The 22,593-nt window shown below is 45.9% G+C and overlaps 1 protein-coding gene across 5 annotated transcripts in view; it reads right to left on the bottom strand.

Moving 5' to 3' along the window:
- Positions 1 to 22,593, bottom strand: part of MYT1 (myelin transcription factor 1) — a 194,155-nt gene that overhangs the window by 112,555 nt on the left and 59,007 nt on the right. For all 5 annotated transcript variants that reach the window (XM_060684370.2, XM_060684372.2, XM_060684374.2 and 2 more), the window contains exon 2: positions 16,540 to 16,640. The gene's annotated coding sequence lies outside the window, so the exon portion shown is untranslated. The remainder of the gene's footprint in view (positions 1 to 16,539; positions 16,641 to 22,593) is intronic.

Genomic DNA, 22,593 nt, shown 5'->3' with positions numbered 1-22,593 from the left:
TGACCTTGAGCCGGTGAGATTCAAACTCTTGGCAGTCGGCAGAGTTAGCCTGCAATACTGGATTCTAACCACTGCGCTACCATGGCTAACCAAGGAACCATCAAGAATCCTCCCACCAACACTGACAGGGCAAGCCACTCATTTATTTATTTATTTATTATTTATTTATTGGTTCGATTTATATGCCGCCCTTCTCCGGAGACTCAGGGCGGCTTACAATGCGTTAAGCAATAGCCTTCATACTTTTGTATATACCTGCTTAGTAGGGCTTTTGCCCCCCCCCCAAGTGGTGTTCTTTTTTATACAAAGTCAGTTTATTGCCCCCACAATCCGGGTCCTCATTTTTACCTACCTCAGAAGGATGGAAGGCTGAGTCAACCTTGAGCCTGGTGAGATTTGAACTTGCAGTCATTGCAGGGAGCTGGCAGCTAAGTGCTACTTTAACAGCAGTTTAGTCCGCTGCTCCACCAAGGCTCTTTTTATCTATAAACAGAGAGCAAACCCTTCTGCCTTCTAACCCTGATGATGTTACCTAGTTGGGTAATGAAACGTCTGCACAGAAACAATCAAGCACACAGTTCGAAACAGGAAAAAAGTAGCAAGGAGAAGACCCCTGAATCTTATGGAGTGGTTGCTGGAAAGGTAAAGTGTTCCCAGAATTACAAAAGGTGATCAGGCTATATGATCCTTAGAGGGAGATGCTCTTCCATAGAATAACCATATGTATTATAAACACTGGTTGATCGCCAGTTAAGTATGAGCTAGCAGTGCTATGCAGCTGCTAAACAGGCAAATGCTTTGAGAGGGATTAATTCAAACAGAGTCCCAACCTCGCAATCATTGCCCTGAACAGATCCCATTTGAAATACAACGATCTCCTCTTATTATTATTTATTGAAATATGTCCTGCCTTTATTATTTTTTAAAAAAATAATTGAAGGTAGTGAACATATCCAGCAATTTTCTTGTTTTCCTCACAACAACCCTGTGAGGTGTGTTGGGCCAAGAGGGAAGGACTGGCCCAAAGTTGTCAAGCTGGCTTGCATACCTAAGGAGGGACTAGAACTCACACTCCTAGTGATTGGCCCAGTCACCCAGCTAGCTTCCATGCCTAAAGCGGGACTAGAACTCACAGTCTTCTAGGGATTGGCCCAAAGTCACCCAGCTAAGGTGGGTCTAGAACTCACACTAAAGCGGGACTAGAACTCACAGTCTTCTAGGGATTGGCCCAAAGTCACCCAGCTAAGGTGGGTCTAGAACTCACACTAAAGTGGGACTAGAACTCACACTCCTAGTGATTGGCCGTCACCCAGATAGCCTAAAGCAGGACTAGAATTCACAGTCTTCTAGGGATTGGCTGAAAGTCACCCAGCTAGCTTTCATACCTAAAGTGGGACTAGAACTCACACTCCTAGTGATTGGCCCAGTTACCCAGCTAGCTTCCATGCCTAAAGCGGGACTAGAACTCACAGTCTCCTGATAATTGGCTCAAAGTCACCCAGCTAGCTTTCATGCCTAAGGCGAGACTAGAACTCACAGTCTTCTAGTGATTGGCCCAGTCACCCAGCTAGCTTCCATACCTAAAGTGAGACTAGAACTCACAGTCTCCTAGTGACTGGCCCAAAGTCACCCAGCTAGCTTTGATACCTAAGGTGGGACTAGAACTCACAGTCTTCTAGGGATTGGCCCAAAGTCACCCAGCTAGCTTTCATACCTAAAGTGGAACTAGAACTCAGGGTCTCCCACTTTCTAGCCTCAGGGCAGTGCACAGCCAGAACTAAAACACATACCAATACAAAATTTAAATTTTTTAAAAGAATTACATGATTTTGGCCCAAAATTTAAAACATTCAAAACTAAGACCCATTTAAAAACCTAAAAAAGACTAAAAAAGGGGGGGAGGGTTTTCACGCCAGCCCTGCTTGATGGAAAAGAAAAGTTTTTAGGGCACAGCGAAAGGCCCGGAGATCCGATATCCTTCGTATCTCTGGGGGCAAATCGTTCCAGAGGGCAGGAGCTGCCACAGAGAAGGCCCTCCCCCTGGGGGTCGCCAGCCAACATTGCCTGGCTGACGGCACCCTGAGGAGTCCCTCTCTGTGGGAGCGTACTGGCCGGTGGGAGGCTATCGGCCGCAGAAGGCGGTCCCGCAAATACCCAGGTCCTATGCCATGGAGCGCTTTAAAGGTGGTAACCAACACCTTGAAGCGCACCTGGAAGACCACTGGAAGCCAATGCAGCTCGCGCAGGAGAGGCATCACATGGGAGCGCCATGTCGCCCCCATAAGTACCTGCGCGGCCGCACTCTGCACCAGTTGGAGCCTCCGGGTGCTCCTCAAGGGGAGCCCCATGTGGAGAACCATGGTTTATTATTTTTCTACTGAGGGGCGATCGGTGTTCTGGGTGTTTGCAAAATGTCTTTTCCCTCCCTGCAGCCAGGGTGACAGGCAACATTTTCCTGCGGAGCACATCACCCACAGAGCTTGATAGATGCCATACATCACCCTCCATTGTTTGATTTAAAATGCTAAAGGGTGACAAAGTGCCTTGAGGCCAGCTCCGCCAATCGAGTGGCTGGGATGAAATTTCCATGCATATTATCCTCTCTCGCTCTCTCTCTCTCTCTCTCTCTCGTATGGTAATCTTGCACGAATCCACCACGATGCACCCTTTTGTGAATTTGCTGATGGGGGGGGAAAGCCGAAGGAAATAAAAACACATCCGTAATTTATGCATCCTGTCAGGCCCGGCCCGGCCAAAACCACCCTTTCCGAGCCTTCACGTTTATTACAACCTCTCCAATAACGCAAGAAGACAATTACTATAATTTCTATTTTTAAAGCCTCGATTCCCTCTGGACCAATGGCTTCCATTTAAAGTGTGGAGAGGAGCAGGTGTCAAAGGGACTTCATTACGTTTACGAGCCTTTCAAATATGCCATTCCTGGCGTTCGCCAGAGTTAATGCCTTCCGATGCACGCCTCACAATAGAATTAATATTTTTGATTGCCGGGTGGCTGGGCGTGGGACTCCTTCCCCTCTTCCCTCCCCCCCCGCCCCCTTTGAAATGAAATCTAGCACCGTTTTCCTTTGTTTTGTCAGTTTTTCCATGGAAATTGGCAAACATTCGGCTGCCTTTCATGCATGCTTTGGCAATTTGATCAGGCAGATAAAGGAAAAGGAAAAGGAAAAGGAGAAAGGAAAGGGAAAGGGAAAGGGAAAGGGAAAGGGAAGGAGGAAAACAGGAGGGAAGGAGGAAGGAGAGAGAGCGAAAAAGAAAATAAGCAAACAAGAAAAGTAAGGAAGAGAGGAGTAAGGAAGGAAGGGAAGAAAGAAGGAAGGAGAGAGTGAAGAAGAAAATAAGCAAGAAAAGGAAGGAAGGAAGGAAGGAAGGAAAGAAGGAAGGAAGGAAGGAAGGAAGATAAATGTTAATATTCATCTAGAGAAGTTAGCAATCTAAAGATACTACTGGACTTTCTTTTTTCACTGATCCTTCCTTCCTTCCTTCCTTCCTTCCTTCCTTCCTTCCTTCCTTCCTTCCTTCCTTCCTTCCTTCCTTCCTTCCTTCCTTCCTTCTCCTTTCCCCTCTCCCCTTCCTTCCTTCCTTCCTTCCTTCTTCCTTCCCCCCTCCCTTCTCCCTTCTCCCTTCTCCTTTCCCCTCTCCCCTTCCTTCCTTCCTTCTTATCTTCCCCCTCCCTTTTCCTTTCTCCGTTCTCCTTTCCCCTCTCCCCTTCCTTCCTTCCCCCTCCCTTCTCCCTTCTCCCTTCTCCCTTCTCCCTTCTCCTTTCCCCTCTCCCCTTCCTTCCTTCCTTCCTTCCTTCCTTCCTTCCTTCCTTCCTTCCTTCCTTCCTTCTTCCTTCCCCCTCCCTTCTCCCTTCTCCTTTCCCCTCTCCCCTTCCTTCCTTCCTTCCTTCCTTCCTTCCTTCCTTCCTTCCTTCCTTCCTTCCTTCCCCCTCCCTTCTCCCCTTCCTTCCTTCCTTCCTTTCCTTCCCTTCCCTTCCCTTCCCTTCCCTTCCCACTATTTTGGAACTGCATTTTATAAGCCACCAAAACAACAGCCCACACAGAATGTGTTCCGTGTCAAGGCACGCTCCCCGCACATGGCTCTGTAGCTCGCACATTTGTTCCTGTGGCTCCCAGCTGTGGTTTCATACATCTCTTCTGCCTTTTTTCCTCTCTGTTGTATTTTTTTCCCCCCTCTCCTCTTCTCTTTAGGGCCCTTCCAGCTGCTTGATTTAAATTCTCCTGACATTCCTCCCTTGGTGAGTTTTGTTCACAGCTGAATTAACTAGCAGTTGGCTTACTTAACTCACCCCACCTCATTTGATCCTCCCAGTTTCTTTGCCAAAGTCACCCCCCAATGGGACAACAACGGTTGCGTCCCTGCTTCAAATCTTGGGAGCGCATCCATTAGAAACCACTCTCCAGTCCTCTCAAGGCCTCAAATTAAAATTTACTGCTGCGTAATAAACAGCCTAACAAGGCTTCGTTGTCAGTTTTCATTTGCATAAACAAACGGTGCAAATAAAACATTTAACTGCGAAACCATCCAAAGTGCTCGCCTTGATGGGAAGGAAGGAGTTGGAAAAACTGGCCAGGGACAGAGAGGGGAGAAGGGATCCTATGGAGATGGTGATTGTGGCATTGTGTGAGTTTCTAGTTGTTTTTGGATGTTGGTGGGATTTGATTGTGGTCAGTGGCTGCCATATATCTTGTTCAGGTATCTATGGAGAGAATGATACTGCGCGAGGCACTTCTCATCCAAGAAGCTTCTTCAGCTCTGACAGGATGGTGGGGAATGGAAAGGTTTATATTCCTTGCAGACAGCTGGTCATTTGCAGCCTTTTAGAGGGTCTTTGAGGCCACTTGGAGCTTTATCTCTGTCCTCAGGGTCACCTGAGTAGACCCTGGTTCCTGTAGTCTGCAATTTTTTTCTCTGGAAATCCATCCCTACTCCCACACCATTCAAAGCAGTGGTGAGTTCCTCCCGGTTCCGCCGAGCCAGTAGCGGTGACGATATGACGTCACCGAACGGTTCTCTTTGTTCGGGAGTTGGGCCCTCCCCCCCGGGCGTTATTCATATCTTTTATTTGGCCCCACCCCCAATCTATTGCTGCCTCCTGAGTCCCAGCTGATCGGCTAGAAGGAAAAAAACTGTTTAAATTCTTGGCTTCAAAGGGCCGCCCTACAGCTGATCAGTGTTAAAAAGCAGTGTGGTGGTAGACCAGTGCCTCCAAAAACAAATGAGTAGACTGATGCCTTCAAAAACAAATGAGTAGACCGGTGCCTCTAAAAACAAATGAGTAGACCAATGCCTCCAAAAACAAATGGGTAGACCGGTGCCTCCAAAAACAAATGAGTAGACCAATGCCTCCAAAAACAAATGGGTAGACCAGTGCCTCCAAAAACAAATGGGTAGACCGGTGCCTCCAAAAACAAATGAGTAGACCAATGCCTCCAAAAACAAATGGGTAGACCAGTGCCTCCAAAAACAAATGAGTAGACCAATGCCTCCAAAAACAAATGAGTAGACTGATGCCTTCAAAAACAAATGAGTAGACCGGTGCCTCTAAAAACAAATGAGTAGACCAATGCCTCCAAAAACAAATGGGTAGACCGGTGCCTCCAAAAACAAATGAGTAGACCAATGCCTCCAAAAACAAATGAGTAGACCAATGCCTCCAAAAACAAATGAGTAGACCAATGCCTCCAAAAACAAATGAGTAGACCAATGCCTCCAAAAACAAATGAGTAGACTGATGCCTTCAAAAACAAATGAGTAGACCGGTGCCTCTAAAAACAAATGAGTAGACCAATGCCTCCAAAAACAAATGGGTAGACCAGTGCCTCCAAAAACAAATGAGTAGACCAATGCCTCCAAAAACAAATGAGTAGACCAATGCCTCCAAAAACAAATGAGTAGACCAATGCCTCCAAAAACAAATGAGTAGACCAATGCCTCCAAAAACAAATGAGTAGACTGATGCCTTCAAAAACAAATGAGTAGACCGGTGCCTCTAAAAACAAATGAGTAGACCAATGCCTCCAAAAACAAATGGGTAGACCAGTGCCTCCAAAAACAAATGAGTAGACTGATGCCTTCAAAAACAAATGAGTAGACCGGTGCCTCCAAAAACAAATGAATAGACCGGTGCCTCCAAAAACAAATGAATAGACCGGTGCCTCCAAAAACAAATGAGTAGACCGGTGCCTGCAAAAACAAATGGGTAGACTGGTACAGCTCTCCAAGCAATTAAAAGCCTGGTAGACCAGTACCTCTGCTAAATACTAAAGAATTGTCACATGACCATCAAGCCACACCCACAAAATAAGCCACGCCCACAGAACCGGTAGTAAAAAAATGTTAGAACCCACCCCTGATTCAAAGGGTGTCCATCCCAAATTGTATAGTTAAAGGTCTGTAGAGATTCTCAGTCATCCAGGTCATGGTTGTCCCAAAGGTGCTTTTTCTGGAGGCGACTGGACTTTCTTGCTTTTTCTTGGATGAGAAGAGATGTTTCTCTTCTCATCCAAGAAGCTTCTTCAGCTCTGACTGGATGGTGGGGAACGGAAGGATTGATACTCCTTGCAGACAGCTGGTCATTTGCATCCTTTTTAGAGAGTCGTTGAGGCCACTTGGATGTTTGTCTGTGTCCTCAGGGTCACCTGAGTTGTGCAAATGGGTGTGGAGCTGAAAGGACCGTGGTGTAGACAGGAGATAGACGATGTTGTATCCCTCTCCCTCTGTTGAGGGAGGGCTGTTCAATTTGGACACAGATGGCCTCTTTGACCCCTCTTTCAAACCAGCGACCCTCTCTGTCCAGAATGTGCACTTTGCTGTCTTCAAAAGAGTGGCCTTTGTCTTTTAAATGCAAGTGGACTAAAGAAGCTTCTTGGGTGAGAAGCGAAATGTCTTCAAAGAAAAACCCCAAACTCCAGTTTCCTCTTGAAAAAAGCACCTTTGGGATAACCATGACCTGGTTGTGTGTGTGTGTGGGGGGGTCAGTTACTCAAGGCTAGCCTCCTGCCATCTGCAGGGAATCTGAACCAGACTAGATTACTATGGATTTCTAAAATTGCTTCAATAAAAGAGAATATTTGTAGCTCAGGGTTGAAACGAGATGGGCAGCAAATGATGTTTAAAACAGTGGTGGGTTTCAAAATTTTTTACTACCGGTTCTGTGGGTGTGGCTTGGTGGGCGTGGTGTGGTGGGCGTGGCAGGGGAAGGATACTGTAAAATCTCCATTCCCTCCCCACTCCTGGGGAAGGATACTATAAAATCTCCATTCCCTCCCCACTCCAGGGGAAGGATACTGTAAAATCTCCATTCCCACCCCACTCCAGGGGAAGGATAATGCAAAATCCCCATTTCCTCCCAATCAGTTGGGACTTGGGAGGCAGAGAATAGATGGGGGCGGGGCCAATGAGCCTTGGTGGAGCAGCAGACTAAAGTGCTGTTAAGTATCACCAGCTGCCTGCAATTACTGCGAGTTCAAATCTCACCAGGCTCAAGGTTTGACTCAGCCTTCCATCCTTTCGAGGTAGGTAAAATGAGGACCCGGATTGTGGGGGCAATAAGCTGACTTTGTATAAAAAAGAACACCGCTTAGGGGGGGGGCTGAAAGCCCTACTAAGCAGGTATATACAAAAAAGTATGAAGGCTATTGCTTAACACATTGTAAGCCGCCCTCAGTCTCCGGAGAAGGGCGGCATATAAATCGAACCAATAAATAAATAAATAAATAAATAAATAAATAAATAAATAAATAAATAAATAAATAAATAAATAAATAAATAAATAAATAAATAAATAAATAAATAAATAAATAAATAAATAAATAAATAAATCAGAATTTTTACTACTGGTTCTCCGAACTACTCAAAATTTCCGCTAACGGTTCTCCAGAACTGGTCAGAACCTGCTGAAACCCACCTCTGATTTAAAACAAACAAACAAACAAATAAATAAACTGAACGGTTTATTTAACTCTGTTAATCTGTTAAAAGCCTGACTACCAAATTAACTCATTTCCCTGAGTCATACAATATATTGAGCAGTAAACTTCGTCACTGGACGCGTTGGGTGTGCATCCTACACCGAGGCCCCTCACACACGTCTGCCTCTAACCAACATCAAAGCTAAATAAGTAAACCATATGATGCCTCAGTGCAGTTGCTCAGTTGGTAACTGATCTGGGCACGAGTGTTGGCAAAACAGCCAAAAGGTCTTTTTGTGAACTTGTTGGTGTGTCACTCTGCAACTTGACTGACCTCAAACACTCGAAACCCAGCTGATGGGAGTTAGTCTACTATCAACTCTACTGTTAGCAAATGACTTAATCCAGGAATCCAGAGCGGTACATGAATGAATCATAGAATAATAGAGCAGGACACCCTATATACTATTTCAGATAAATAGTTGCCCAGTCTTTTCTTAAAAACATCCAGTGATGGAGCACCCACGACTTCTGGAGGCAAGCTGTTCCACTGGTTAATAGTTTGTTTGTTTGTTTATTTGTTTGTTTGTTTATTTATTTATTTATTTATTTATTTATTTATTTATTTATTTATTTATTTATTTATTTATTTATTTATTTAATTATTTAATTTTTATATCGCCCCCTCTCCCAAAGGACTCGGGGCGGTGAACAGCCAAAATTAAAAACACACAATAGAAATATTAAAATACTTTAAAACGAAATTAAATTTATCTTTGGCTTCCCCAATTTAAAACCCCTTACCCATAACATTCCCCAATTAAAAGATTTTTAACCCAGCCCGGCTTGCTGAAATAAAAAAGTCTTCAGGGCCCGGCAGAAGGTACGGAGGTCGGGGATCAGTCGTATTCCTGGGGGTAGCTCATTCCAGAGGGCGGGTGCCCCCACAGAGAAGGCTCTTCCCCGGGGGGTCGCCAGCCGACATTGTCTGACCGACGGCACCCTGAGGAGGCCCTCTCTGTGGGAGCGTATTGGCCGGTGGGAGGTTATCGGTGGCAGAAGGTGGTCTCGTAAATAACCGGGCCCTAAGCCATGGAGCGCTTTGAAGATGAGAACCAATACCTTGAAGCGCACCCGGAAGACCACTGGAAGCCAATGCAGCTCATGCAGGAGAGGTGTCACGTGGGAGCGCCATGTCGCCCCCATAAGTACCTGTGCGACCGCATTCTGCACCAGCTGGAACCTCCGAGTGCTCCTCAAGGGGAGCCCCATGTAGAGAGTGTTGCAGTAGTCCAGGCAGGAAGTGACGAGGGCATGAGTGACCGTGCATAAGGAGTTCCGATCCAGAAAGGGGCGCAACTGGCGTATCAGGCGAACCTGATAAAAGGCCCCCAGTGGCCACGGCCGTCATATGCTCTTCTAAAGACAGCCGTGCATCCAGGAGGACACCCAAGTTACGCGCCCTCTCCGTGGGGGCCAATGTCTCGCCCCCAATAGTCAGCGATGGCACCAGCTGACTATATCGGGACGCCGGCAGCCACAGCCACTCAGTCTTGGAGTGGTTGAGTCGGAGCCTGTTCCTCCCCAGTTCTCACTGTTACGAAGTTTCTCCTTTGTTCTAGGTTGCATCTCTCCTTGGTTAGTTTCCATCCATTGCTTCTCATCTTCTTTTTTCGGTACTTTGGGAAACAAGTTGATTCTTCTTTGTGACAGCCCCTTTGCTGTCATGTCTCCCCTAGTCCTTCTTTTCACTAGACTAAAGATAAAGGTAAAGGTTCCCCTCGCACATATGTGCTATTCGTTCCCGACTCTAGGGGGAGGTGCTCATCTTTGTTTCAAAGCCGAAGAGCCAGCGCTGTCCGAAGATGTCTCCGTGGTCATGTGGCTGGCATGACTAAACGCCAAAGGAACATGGAACCAGTGGTGGGTTTCAAATTTTTTTACTACCGGTTCTGTGGGTGTGGCTTGGTGGGCATGGCATGGCTTGGTAGACGTGGCAGGGGAAGGATACTGTAAAATCTCCATTCCCACCCCAATTCAGGGGAAAGTTACTGCAAAATCCCCATTTCCTCCCGATCAGCTGGGACTTGGGAGGCAGAGAATAGATGGGGGCAGAGGTGGTATTTAGCGGTTCTCCAAACTACTCAAAATTTCCACTACCGGTTCTCCAAACTACTCAAAATTTCTGTTACCAGTTCTCCAGAACTGGTCAGAACCGGCTGAAACCCACCTCTGCACAGAACACTGTTACCTTCCCACCAAAGGTGGTCCCTATTGTTCTACTTGCATTTTTTTACATGCTTTCAAACTGCTAGGTTGGCAGAAGCTGGGACAAGTAACGGGAGCTCACCCTGTTACGCGGCACTAGGGATTCGAACCACTGAACTGCTGACCTTTCGATCGACAAGCTCAGCGTCTTAGCCACTGTGCCGCATACCCAATTCCTGCAACCGTTCTTCATATGTTTTAGCCTCATCATCTTTGTTGCTCTTCTTTTCTGCACTCTTTCCAGAGTCTCAACATCATTTTTTTATAGTGTGGTGACCAAAAACTGGATGCCGTATTCTAGGTGTGGCCTTACTAAGGCTTTATAGAGCGGTACTAATACCTCACGTGATCTTGATTCAATCCCTCTGTTAATGCCATTTAGGATTGCACTGGCCTTAATGATAGGTTTAATAATAAATAAAAGAATAAATAAAACATCCTCTGAGAATCCTTGCAAGAACAGGATGGCTCTTTCAGGACTTAAAGCCAGGAGAAAAAATTCCTTTTCAGTTGGCTGAGCCTCTGGCAGAAGGACCTGGGATGCCAACTGGTCCAGCTGTCTCCCACTAACTTTGTTTCACCCATTACAAGTCAATGCCTTGTTCATGGGGGGGACACAGGCCACCGTGTTTGCGTCGACCCCGTTAAGGGTGGACCGATCTCTGCACAAAAGCCCCCAATTCTCGCCTGGCAAGAGAATTTAGCCTGAACTTTTGACAGTTCCGCTGTTTCTTTCCCTTCCTTTTCAGAAAGTTGCAGCTGGATCTCTCTCTCTCTCTCTCTTTTTTAAGGCCTTCCTGTCTGCAAACAACAAACCTCCACTTTTCTTTTGGCAAACTTCTTCCTTCCCGTTAAAAAGAGTTCCATTGAGGGTTTGCAAGAATGAAGGCTCATTCACCGAGCGCCTGCAAAGAGCCCCTCAAATTTTTTTTCACCTGGTCTTTTAGCAACTTCTTCCCACGTGCCTCTCTCTTAAAAAGGGATAGTTTTAATTTAGGGTTTGTTTGTTTGTTTGTTTGCAATCCAGAGTTTGTGGCTTTGCTGGTATGCAGTGGCCTTTTTGTTCTCGTTTATTTATTTTTTTTAATAGGAAAGGAATTGGAAGCGAAAAGTCACTTCCTCGGGTCGCTAAGTAATGGCTTTCCAAGCAGGAATGCTTAAACTGGAAATTAAATCAGGTTTCAGGCAGAATCTCTCTTTGCTCCAAATAAAATTTTCTTGGAAAACAGGTGAAATGCTTTCTTATTTATTAAATGGCAAGCAGCCTCGTTCCTGGAAATAGAAATACTTTCTATTTTTGTTATTTATTCTGATCCAACCAGCTCTCCTTACCCGGAAGTTTTTTTTTTTAAATAATAACACAGGGACCCTTGTAAACTGACCATAAAATTGGCTTCTGTAACACATTCTGAAATTGCTGCTGCAGACTTTTGTGTTATTTTCCCAAGAATTTTAGTAAAATTTATTATAAATATATTTTATATTAGAAATGCAAAAAGAAATACAAGAGAGAGCTAAGAAAAAGGCAGATAGGGATGTAAAGAGAAAGAGAAGGAAAGGAAGGAAGAAGGGAGGTGAAAGGAGAGGGGAGGGGAGGGGGAAGGAAGGAAGGAAGGAAGGAGGGAGAAGAGATGGGAGGGAAGGGAAGAGGAGAGGAGAGGAGAATAGGAAGGAAGGAAGGAGAAAGGAGAAGTGGGGAGGGGAAAGGAGGGGGAAGGAAGGAAGTGGAAGGGAAGGAAGGAAGGAGAAGAGATGTGAGGGAAGGAAAGAGGAGAGGAGAATAGGAAGGAAGGAGGGAGAAAGGAGAAGAGGGGAGGGGAAAGGAGGGGGGAGGAAGGAAGGGGAAGGGAAGGAAGGAAGGAAGGAGAAGAGATGTGAGGGAAGGGAAGAGGAGAGGAGAATAGGAAGGAAGGAAGGAGAAAGGAGAAGAGGGGAGGGGAAAGGAGGGGGAAGGAAGGGGGAGGGAAGGAAGGAAGGAGAAGAGATATGAGGGAAGGAAAGAGGAGAGGAGAGGAGAGGAAAGAAGAATAGGAAGGAAGGCAGGAGAAAGGGAAAGGGGAGGGGAAAAAGAGGGGAGGGGGAAGGAAGGAAGGAGGAAAGGGGGAGGGAGGGAGGGAGGGAGGGAGGGAGGGAAGGAAGGAAGGAAGGAAGGAAGGAAGGAAGGAGAAGAGATGTGAGGGAAGGGAAGAGGAGAGGAGAATAGGAAGGAAGGAAGGAGAAAGGAGAAGAGGGGAGGGGAAAGGAGGGGGAAGGAAGGGGGAGGGAAGGAAGGAAGGAGAAGAGATATGAGGGAAGGAAAGAGGAGAGGAGAGGAGAGGAAAGAAGAATAGGAAGGAAGGCAGGAGAAAGGGAAAGGGGAGGGGAAAAAGAGGGGAGGGGGAAGGAAGGAAGGAGGAAAGGGGGAGGGAGGGAAGGAAGGAAGGAAGGAAGGAAGGAAGGAAGGAAGGAAGGAAGGAAGGAGAAGAGATGTGAGGGAAGGGAAGAGGAGAGGAGAGGAAAGAAAAATAGGAAGGAAGGAAGGAGGGGAGGCAGGCAGGCAGGCCTCCAACTTTTTTCCGGGCAAATATATACTGCCCGGAAAAAAGTTGGAGGCCTTATTATATATATATATATATAACCAAATCCAACCATCCAAAGGATGACTTTGTTCACTGTAACACTTATGTACCCCCTTTTTAAATCGCTTTATTTTTTAAAGAGCCATGAAGTAAAAGCGCAGCAAACGTGGTGCCAAAAAACGTAAAAGAGCTGAGCGTACTGCTGGAGAAGTCTCCTTTTGTCTAAAACATGAGGAATCCTCACACCAAATCTTTACAATGGCAGCCTAAGCCGCCTTGTGATTTTGGCTTCAAAATGAGGTTGGTGCTGAGGAAAACTTTTTTTTTTTTTTAATGGCAAGGAAACAAGCACTGATTAGCCATTATTGCTGGCTCATAATACTTCAAGAGGCTATTAAAGGTATGGAAAAGCAGCTCATTAAAAACAATAGCAGCCTCCAGGCTGACCGATTATAAACAGGCGAGATAATTCTCTCTTGGCTCATGGACCTCGCATTGCCTCCGTTTCTATTTTAATCACTTTCATCTAAAAGAGAAAACTTTTTCCTTTTGAACCAGGAAAGAGCTTGTTAATAATACACAACCACAACAATACACGAGCACACAATAGATGCAAACTCAAGGTAAACCGCTCCAAACTCGATTGCAGAAAATACGACTTCAGTAACAGAGGGGTCAATGCCTGGAATGCACTACCTGACTCTGTGGTTTTTTCCCCAAACCCCCAAAACTTTAACCTTAAACTGTCTACTGTTGACCTCACCCCATTCCTAAGAGGTCTGTAAGGGGCGTGCATAAGAGCACCAGCGTGCCTACCGTCCCTGTCCTAATATTCCTTTTTTATTCTTACTCTTTTCATGTATTCAAATTACGTTTATACTTATATCTGTTATCTTATATGTGTTTGATGAATAGATAAAATAAATAAAAATAAAATAAATAAAAATAGCACCAACAGGGGAAATGTTGAACGGGTCACCCCCTCGTTGCAAAGAGAAGTTGTGTAAAAATTCAAGTTGCACGAATCAATTAAAAATGGGGAAGCTTGGGGAAGGACTGGCAAAGTTGAATCCTGCAGTTCGAGCCATCCCGAGTTCAGCAGAGCATTAGGCATTCCCTCTCGCGGGAACTGAAAGTATTCGCTTTTAAAAGTATGAGCGGAATGGATGCCAACGGTAAAAAGGGAACACGGTATGCTGGTCTAGAATAGAATAAAATAACAGAGTTGGAAGGGACCTTGGAGGTCTTCTAGTCCAACCCCCTGCTTAGGCAGGAAACCCTACACCACTTCAGACAAGTGGTTATCCAACTTCTTCTTAATAGCTTCCAGTGTTGGAGCATTCACAACTTCTGGAGGCAAGTTGTTCCACTGATTCATTGTTCTAACTGTCAGGAAATTTCTCCTTTGTTCTAGGTTGCTTCTCTCCTTGATTAGTTTCCACCCATTGCTTCTTGTCCTGCCCTCAGGTGCTTTGGAGAATAGCTTGACTCCCTCTTCTTTGGGGCAGCCCCTGAGATATTGGAAGACTGCTATCATGTCCCCCCTCAGTCCTTCTTTTCATTAAACTAGACATACCCAGTTCATGCAACCGTTCTTCATATGTTTTAGCCTCCAGTCCCCTCATCATCTTCGTTGCTCTCCTCTGCACTCTTTCCAGAGTCTCAACGTCTTTTTTACATCATGGCAACCAAAACTGAATGCAATATTCCAAGTGTGGCCTTACCAAGGCATTGTAAAGTGGTATTAACACTTCACGTGATCTTGATTCTATCCCTCTGTTGATGCAGCCTAGAACTGGGTTGGCTTTTTTGGCAGCTGCTGCACACAGCTGGCTCATAGACTGGGGGGAGGCGGGCATGCCGGGAGGGGCAGAGTAGGTAATTCTGGGACTTGTAATCTCAACAGATTTGGAAGGCAGAAGCACAGAAAGTTTACCTTAGAAGAGAATATTTATAAGCTCAGGGTTGGACTGTGGGGGTCCTTGGTGCTCTCTGAGCTTGGTTGTTTTCTTGCAAACGTTTCGTTTCCCCAATAGGTTATATCATCCGTGCTAGAAGGGAATGTGGAAAGGAGGGGGAGGGGGGATCCTTGGTGCTCTCTGAACTTGATGTCAGCATCCCAGCACTGACATATAATAAAGAGAGGAGAAGCCTGAACTTTTGCCTGCTAAATCCTTTTGAAGATTCTGTCTCCTCGGAGATGGGAGAGGGGGGAGACATTCCTGTGATCTTACAAAGAAGGGATCAGGGAAGTGACTTGGAAGATAGCCAATGAGAAGCAGAGAATTGGGGATCGGAAAGGGAGGGATTGGGGGGGGGCAAAGGTCAGTACTGACCGCGAAAGAGCCAGGATCAGATTGCTGTGCCCGAATAAAGAGAAAATTTCCTTAAAGATCGGCAGTTTGGAAATTCATTTATTTTGAGATAGCATCGAAACCTGACAGATACTTGGTTGTCTTCTTTCAAACATTTCATTGCCAAACTTGGTAACATCAACAGTACTAACAGGGAGGGGGGGGTTGAAGAGGAGGAGGAGGAGGAGGAGTACGACTGTGGGGTGCTTGGTGCTGGTTGTTTTCTTGCAGATATTTCATTGCCCAACTAGGTAACATCATCAGTGCTGGGAGAGAGTGGGCTTTGCTCTCTGTTTATATACAAGTGGCCTGTCAGTGTTGGTGGGACAATCAAGGAACTACCAACTCAGACAAACCAACCATAAACCATAGCCTAATCAAGGAACCCACCAAAAACACTCCCACCAACACCGACGGGGCAAGCCATTTGTATATAAACAGAGCACAAACCCTACTCTCTTCTAGCCCTGATGATGTTACCTAGCTGGGTCATGAAACGTCTACAAGAAAATCGCCACGCTCAGAGACCCCCCCCCCAGGACCCCACAAGTCTCTCTTAGCCACAGGCCTTATGGAGTCCCTCCATCAACTGTGGAAGTTAGCTGAAGGGCACGAGATCTTCAAGTTAACCCATCAAAACATGGGCCTAACCTGCATGTATCCAAATTTACAACCCAAGTGTTGGCAATGTGAGTGTGAAGATGCTACGTATTTTCATATATGGTGGACATGTAAAAAAATTAAGGCTTTTTGGATAAAAATATGGTGGATTATTCAAAAAAATTTTAAGGAAAAAAATTAAATTTACACCACAGTTTTTTTTTTGTTGGGAATAGTCACGGATTGTACTGTAATAGAGACTAAGTTGGTTTTGAATTTAATAACAGCTGCCAGGTTACTGGTGGCACAGTACTGGAAGAAGGAAGATCCACCCACCATTGAGGAATGGACACTAAAAGTTGTGCATTTGGCAGAAATGGCGAAAATTTCATCATACCTTAACGATCATTCAAATGAAAGATACATATCAGAATGGAGAAGATGGATTGACTATATGCAAAAAAAGTATCCGAACAAGAAGATTCATATAGCTTATGAATGAAATATTTTTAAGTAGTTTATGTTTATAGTTCTTGAGTTATAAGGAGTTAAAGACTTAGGGAGAATATGAATGCAATAATTTGTTAGCATATATTAGCTTTATGTTTGTGAATGCTATACCCTGTGCCTGTTCTGGGAAGTCTAGGGAGGGGGGTGGGGGGAAGGGGGGAGGGGGAAAGGGTGAGGGGGGGGAGAAAATGTTTGTATTTCTTATAAAACTTTTTAATAAAAAAACAAACAAACATGGGCCTACCATCCCAAAGACAAGGAAATGCACCGTGGCCTCGTTTCCACAACTTGGGATTTGGGGAAGGGCTTTCTCACCTTGATGTGTCTCTTGTGGAGGTTTGGGGCCGACTCACAACTGTTGATTTTCTCCCCACGGGTCCACCTTTGACTCAGCAGTTTGCCTCGGAATTCATTTTCTAAGGAAGAGAAGAGAAAGTGCAGGCCATCAGAAAGGGATATTTGTAGCTCAGGGTTGAACAATGAGGTCCTTGGTCCTCTTTGAGTTACAGACATTTGACTACCCAACTAGATAACATCATCCATGCTAGAAGGCAGGGTGGAGTAGAGGGGGAGGGAGAGGAGGAGGAGGAGTGTGGGGTTCATTTGTACTCTCTGAGCTTGGTTGTTTTCTTACAGACTTTTTATTACCCAACTAGGTAACATCATCAGTACTAGAAAAGAGGGAGGAGGAGGAGGATTGTGGGGGTCCTTGGTGCTCTCTGTGTCAGGTTTCGATGTCATCTCAAATAAATTGCCCTCCCAAACAATTAATCTTTGCTGAAATATTCCATTTATTGAGTACGACAGATCTGGCCCCGACTTCGTCGTAGCCGATACTAAGCCTCTGACCCCCAAACCTTTCCCTTTCCGTTCCCCAATTCTCATCTTCTCATTGGCCATCTTCCAAGTCAGTCTCCCCAGCTTCTGACCTCAACCCACAGGAATGTGCCCCCTCCCATCCCATCTCCTAGGGGATATTATCTACAGAGAAAATAAGTAGCTGAAAAGTCAAGCCTCGTCTCCTCCTTTTTATGGCAGCATCAGAATGCTGACATCCTGAGGTTGGTTGTTTTCTTGCAGACATTTTATTACCCAACTAGGTAACATCACCAGTACTAGAAAAGAGGGAGGAGGAGGAGGATTGTGGGGGTCCTTGGTGCTCTCTGAGGTTGGTTGTTTTCTTGCAGACATTTTATTACCCAACTAGGTAACATCCTGGTACTACTTGAGCTCTCAGCAGCCTTCGATACCATCGACCATGGTATCCTACTGTGATGACTCGGGGGGGTTGGGGGTGGGAGGCACTGTTCTACAGTGGTTCTCCTCCTTCCTCTCGGGCCGTACACAGTTTGTTTGGGTGGGGCGTCAGAGATCCTCCCCGAGGCCCCTCACTTGTGGGGTGCCGCAGGGGTCGGTTCTCTCCCCCCTGCTCTTTAACATCTACATGAAGCCACTGGGTAAGATTATTCGCAGTTTCGGGGTGAGGTATCATCAGTCCAAGACTGAGTGGCTGTGGATGCCGGCTTCTCATGATCTAGTGTCCCCATCACTTCGGATGGGAGGGGAGTTACTTACTCCCTCTGAAAGGGTTCGCAATCTTGGCGTCCTCCTCGACTCACGGCTGTCCTTGGTGGACCATTTGACGGCCGTGACAAGGGGGGGCCTTTGCACAGGTTCACCTGGTCCGCCAGTTGCACCCTTTCCTAGACAGGGATGCCCTCCGTACAGTCACTCATGCTCTCATTATCTCTCGGTTGGATTACTGCAATGCCCTCTACATAGGGCTGCCCTTGGGGTGCACCTGGAGGCTCTAGCTGGTCCAGAATGCGGCCGCGCGGGTTGTTAGGGGAGCTTCCCGTTACTCCCGTGTAACACCACTCCTGCGCGAGCTGCACTGGTTGCCGGTGGTCCTTCGGATCCGCTTCAAGGTGCTGGTGCTTACCTATAAAGCCCTTCATGGCATGGGCCCGGGGTATTTGCAGGACCACCTCCTACCAGCCTCCCACCGCCCAGTGCGCTCACAGAGGATTGCCCTCCTCTGGGTGCCATCGGCCAGACAATGTTGGCTGGTGGCGCCCAGGATGAGGGCATTTTCTGTGGTTGCACCGACCCTCTGGAATGAGTTACCCACTGGGCTCCGGTCGGCCCCCGACCTCCGCACTTTCCGCGGCGACCTGAAGACATGGCTTTTTCAGCAAATTCCCTGATCTGCCAGGAGTTTTAATTGCTTGGGGATTTTAAATTGGATCATTTTAATATCATTTTATTGTCGTGTTGTTTTATCTTGTGAGCCGCCCCGGGTCCTATGGGAGAAGGGCGGCATATAAATACGATAAATAAATAAATAAACATCATCTGTTTTAGAAGGGAATGGGGTTTGCACTGATGATGTTATCTAGATGGGCAATGAAACGTCTTCAGGAAAACAACCAAATTCAGAGATTACCACGGACCCCAGGCATACAATCAGTAAGGAGCCAGGGAATTTTTTAATATACCCTGTACCTTGCTTGTCAGACGATCACAAAAGGGGATCACATGAAGCTGCAACCGTCATAAATATGAGTCGGTTGTTAAGCATCCAAATGTTAATCACGTGACCACACGAATGCTGCCATGGTCCTAAATCAGTGGTGGGTTTCTACCGGTTCGCTCCGGTTCAGACGAATTGGTAGCGGCGGTGGCGGCGGGAGACTCCGCCCACCTGCCCAGACGTCATCACGGACGCTCTGTGCAGAAGCTCCGTGCGCGAGCAAAGCTAGCGTGCGCATGCACACACTCACAGTTCCGAACCAGTAGCAAAGGTAAGTGAAAACCACTACTGTCCTAAGCGTGAAAAATGCTCCTGAGTCACTTAGTCCAATGCCATTGTAACTTGGAACGGTCACTAAACGAGCTGTCGTTACGTCGAGGGCTCCCTGTATCGAAGGGGCTGTCTTAGCAACTCCAGATATTATGCCCCCCCTTTCTTTCTTTTTCTCTTTCCCCTTGTATCTCTCACTCCCCCCTTTTCCCCCACTCCCTTTCCCGCCCTTAATTTCCTATTTTCTTATCTCCTTTGTATTTTATGTAATAAAATAAAAATGATCCATTAAAAAAAAAAAACAAGAAGAAAAACTCCAGATATTGAATTGTTTATAAGCTAACAAAACGGTGGATTCTAAAGAGACATATTCAGTTTCAACAAAATGCTGATTCATGGACCATCGTGGGGCCGTGGGTACCCTTGAAAGAAAACTGCCTTGTCAGCTTAAAAAAAACCATTTGTAAACTTTCGGCTTGTCTGCATATTTCCGAACGCATCGACTTGCTGGATTTTTTGTTCAAGGAAGGGCACCTGCGGGAAGTCCAGATGATTGTTGTGACCATGTGACCATCAAAGTCCTGCCCCCCCCACTTTATTACAGGACATATGTAAAATGAGGGGTGGGGGTTTGCTACCATCTTGACTTTTTTGACCTAGCTTGACATCCCTGTTTCTATATCTAATCTTAAACATGTATTCTCTAACCTAAAATAAAATACCTTTTCCTTATCGCATGTATTTCACGTTAGCCTTTGACTTAACAACCGTTTGTTTTCAAGTTAAAGCAAGACTTGGAAAAAAAGTGATTTGGAAGTGGTCCTCGCAGTTACGACCATCGCACCATCCTCAAAGTTCAAATTTGGGTGCTTGACAGACAACCAGAGGTGGGTTGCAGCAGGTTCTGACCAGTTCTGGAGAACCGGTAGCGGAAATTTTGAGTAGTTCGGAGAACCGGTAGTAAAACTTCTGACTGGCCCCGCCCCCATCTATTCTCTGCCTCCCGAGTCCCAGCTGATTGGGAGGAAATGGGGATTTTGCAGTATCCTTCCCCTGGAGTGGGGTGGGAATGGAGATTTTACAGTATCCTTCCCCTGGAGTGGGGTGGGAATGGAGGTATATAAATCAAATAAAGTAAGTAAGTAAGAAAGTATCTGCAGGGTCTCTGCCGGAAACCTCAAAACTCCCTAGTCCTCTTCCCAGGTTAGCTGCTGGGGAGAGGGAACGGAAAAGAGCCAGGTTTGATGGGCCTTGTTCACAGATCATATTATGCCTTGGTTCATTTAACCATAGTTTGTTGTAGAAACCATAATGGGCTGATTCACACCCGATTTGCTGCATTCGTTAGCAATAATGGCCCAGTGGGATGAAGAAACTGCAAATTGCAGCCAATTTGAGCCTCGAGGCTTTTCTAGGTGGAAAGACAAAAAAAGAAAAAAGGCATTAAGCAAAATGACTTGTAAAAGCAACAACAAACCAAAAGCGACTCAGGGAAGGTTCCCGGCAAAACAAACTTTTGTCGTTTGCCAGCAGACGAGGAATATTTGCTGCTCGTTGTTCCATGTTGCTCAGACACCTATTGTACTTCGTATCCTACATTTCAACTTGGCAGTCTTAAGATGTCAGCGCTTCAACTCCCAGAATTCCATGCTGCTGAGGGAATTCTGGGATTTGAAGTCTGCCCATTTTAAAATTTTGAAGAACACTGGCCTATAATCTACATCAGGAGTCTCCAAATTTGGCAAATATAAGACTGGTGGACTTCAATTCCCAGAATTCCCCAGCCAGTTTTTAAGACCTGTAGACTTCAACTCCCAGAATTCCCCAGCCAGTTTTAAGACTTGTGGGCTTCAACTCCCGGAATTCCCCAGCCAGTTTTAAGACCTGTGGACTTCAACTCCCAGAATTCCCCAGCCAGTTTTACGACTTGTGGACTTCAAATCCCAGAATTCCTCAGCCAGTTTTTAAGACCTGTAGACTTCAACTCCCAGAATTCCCCAGCCAGTTTTAAGACTTGTGGGCTTCAACTCCCAGAATTCCCCAGCCAGTTTTAAGATCTGTGGACTTCAACTCCCAGAATTCCCCAGCCAGTTTTACGACTTGTGGACTTCAAATCCCAGAATTCCTCAGCCAGTTTTTAAGACCTGTAGACTTCAACTCCCAGAATTCCCCAGCCAGTTTTAAGACTTGTGGGCTTCAACTCCCGGAATTCCCCAGCCAGTTTTACGACTTGTGGACTTCAAATCCCGGAATTCCCCAGCCAGTTTTAAGACTTGTGGACTTCAACTCCCGGAATTCCCCAGCCAGTTTTAAGACTTGTGGGCTTCAACTCCCAGAATTCCTCAGCCAGTTTTAAGACTTGTGGATTTCAACTCCCAGAATTCCCCAGCCAGTTTTAAGACTTGTGGACTTCAACTCCCAGAATTCCTCAGCCAGTTTTAAGACTTGTGGACTTCAACTCCCAGAATTCCCCAGCCAGTTTTAAGACTTGTGGACTTCAACTCCCAGAATTCCTCAGCCAGTTTTAAGACTTGTGGATTTCAACTCCCAGAATTCCCCAGCCAGTTTTAAGACTTGTGGATTTCAACTCCCAGAATTCCCCAGCTAGTTTTAAGACTTGTGGATTTCAACTCCCAGAATTCCTCAGCCAGTTTTAAGACTTGTGGATTTCAACTCCCAGAATTCCTCAGCCAGTTTTAAGACTTGTGGATTTCAACTCCCAGAATTCCCCAGCCAGTTTTAAGACTTGTGGACTTCAACTCCCAGAATTCCTCAGCCAGTTTTAAGACTTGTGGACTTCAACTCCCAGAATTCCCCAGCCAGTTTTAAGACTTGTGGACTTCAACTCCCAGAATTCCTCAGCCAGTTTTAAGACTTGTGGACTTCAACTCCCAGAATTCCTCAGCCAGTTTTAAGACTTGTGGACTTCAACTCCCAGAATTCCTCAGCCAGTTTTAAGACTTGTGGATTTCAACTCCCAGAATTCCCCAGCCAGTTTTAAGACTTGTGGATTTCAACTCCCAGAATTCCTCAGCCAGTTTTAAGACTTGTGGATTTCAACTCCCAGAATTCCTCAGCCAGTTTTAAGACTTGTGGATTTCAACTCCCAGAATTCCCCAGCCAGTTTTAAGACTTGTGGGCTTCAACTCCCAGAATTCCTCAGCCAGTTTTAAGACTTGTGGATTTCAACTCCCAGAATTCCCCAGCCAGTTTTAAGACTTGTGGATTTCAACTCCCAGAATTCCCCAGCCAGTTTTAAGACTTGTGGATTTCAACTCCCAGAATTCCTCAGCCAGTTTTAAGACTTGTGGATTTCAACTCCCAGAATTCCCCAGCCAGTTTTAAGACTTGTGGGCTTCAACTCCCAGAATTCCCCAGCCAGTTTTAAGACTTGTGGATTCTAGAATTCTGGGAGTTGAAGTCCACAAGTCTTAAAGTTGCCATGTTTGGAGACCACTGATCTACACTATAGGCCTGGTTGCAGTTCAGCACATTGTCTAAATTCTGCTATTGAATCAACGACAACAATAATCTATCCTAGCCCAATGTAGGAAGAAGATGATGAA

This window comes from Pantherophis guttatus, chromosome 3 (assembly GCF_059756535.1).
Source record: "Pantherophis guttatus breed Tessera chromosome 3, ASM5975653v1, whole genome shotgun sequence".
NCBI lineage: Eukaryota > Metazoa > Chordata > Lepidosauria > Squamata > Colubridae > Pantherophis > Pantherophis guttatus.
The sequence above is the reverse complement of the archived record's forward strand: the minus strand, read 5'-3'. Positions and strand labels throughout refer to the sequence as shown.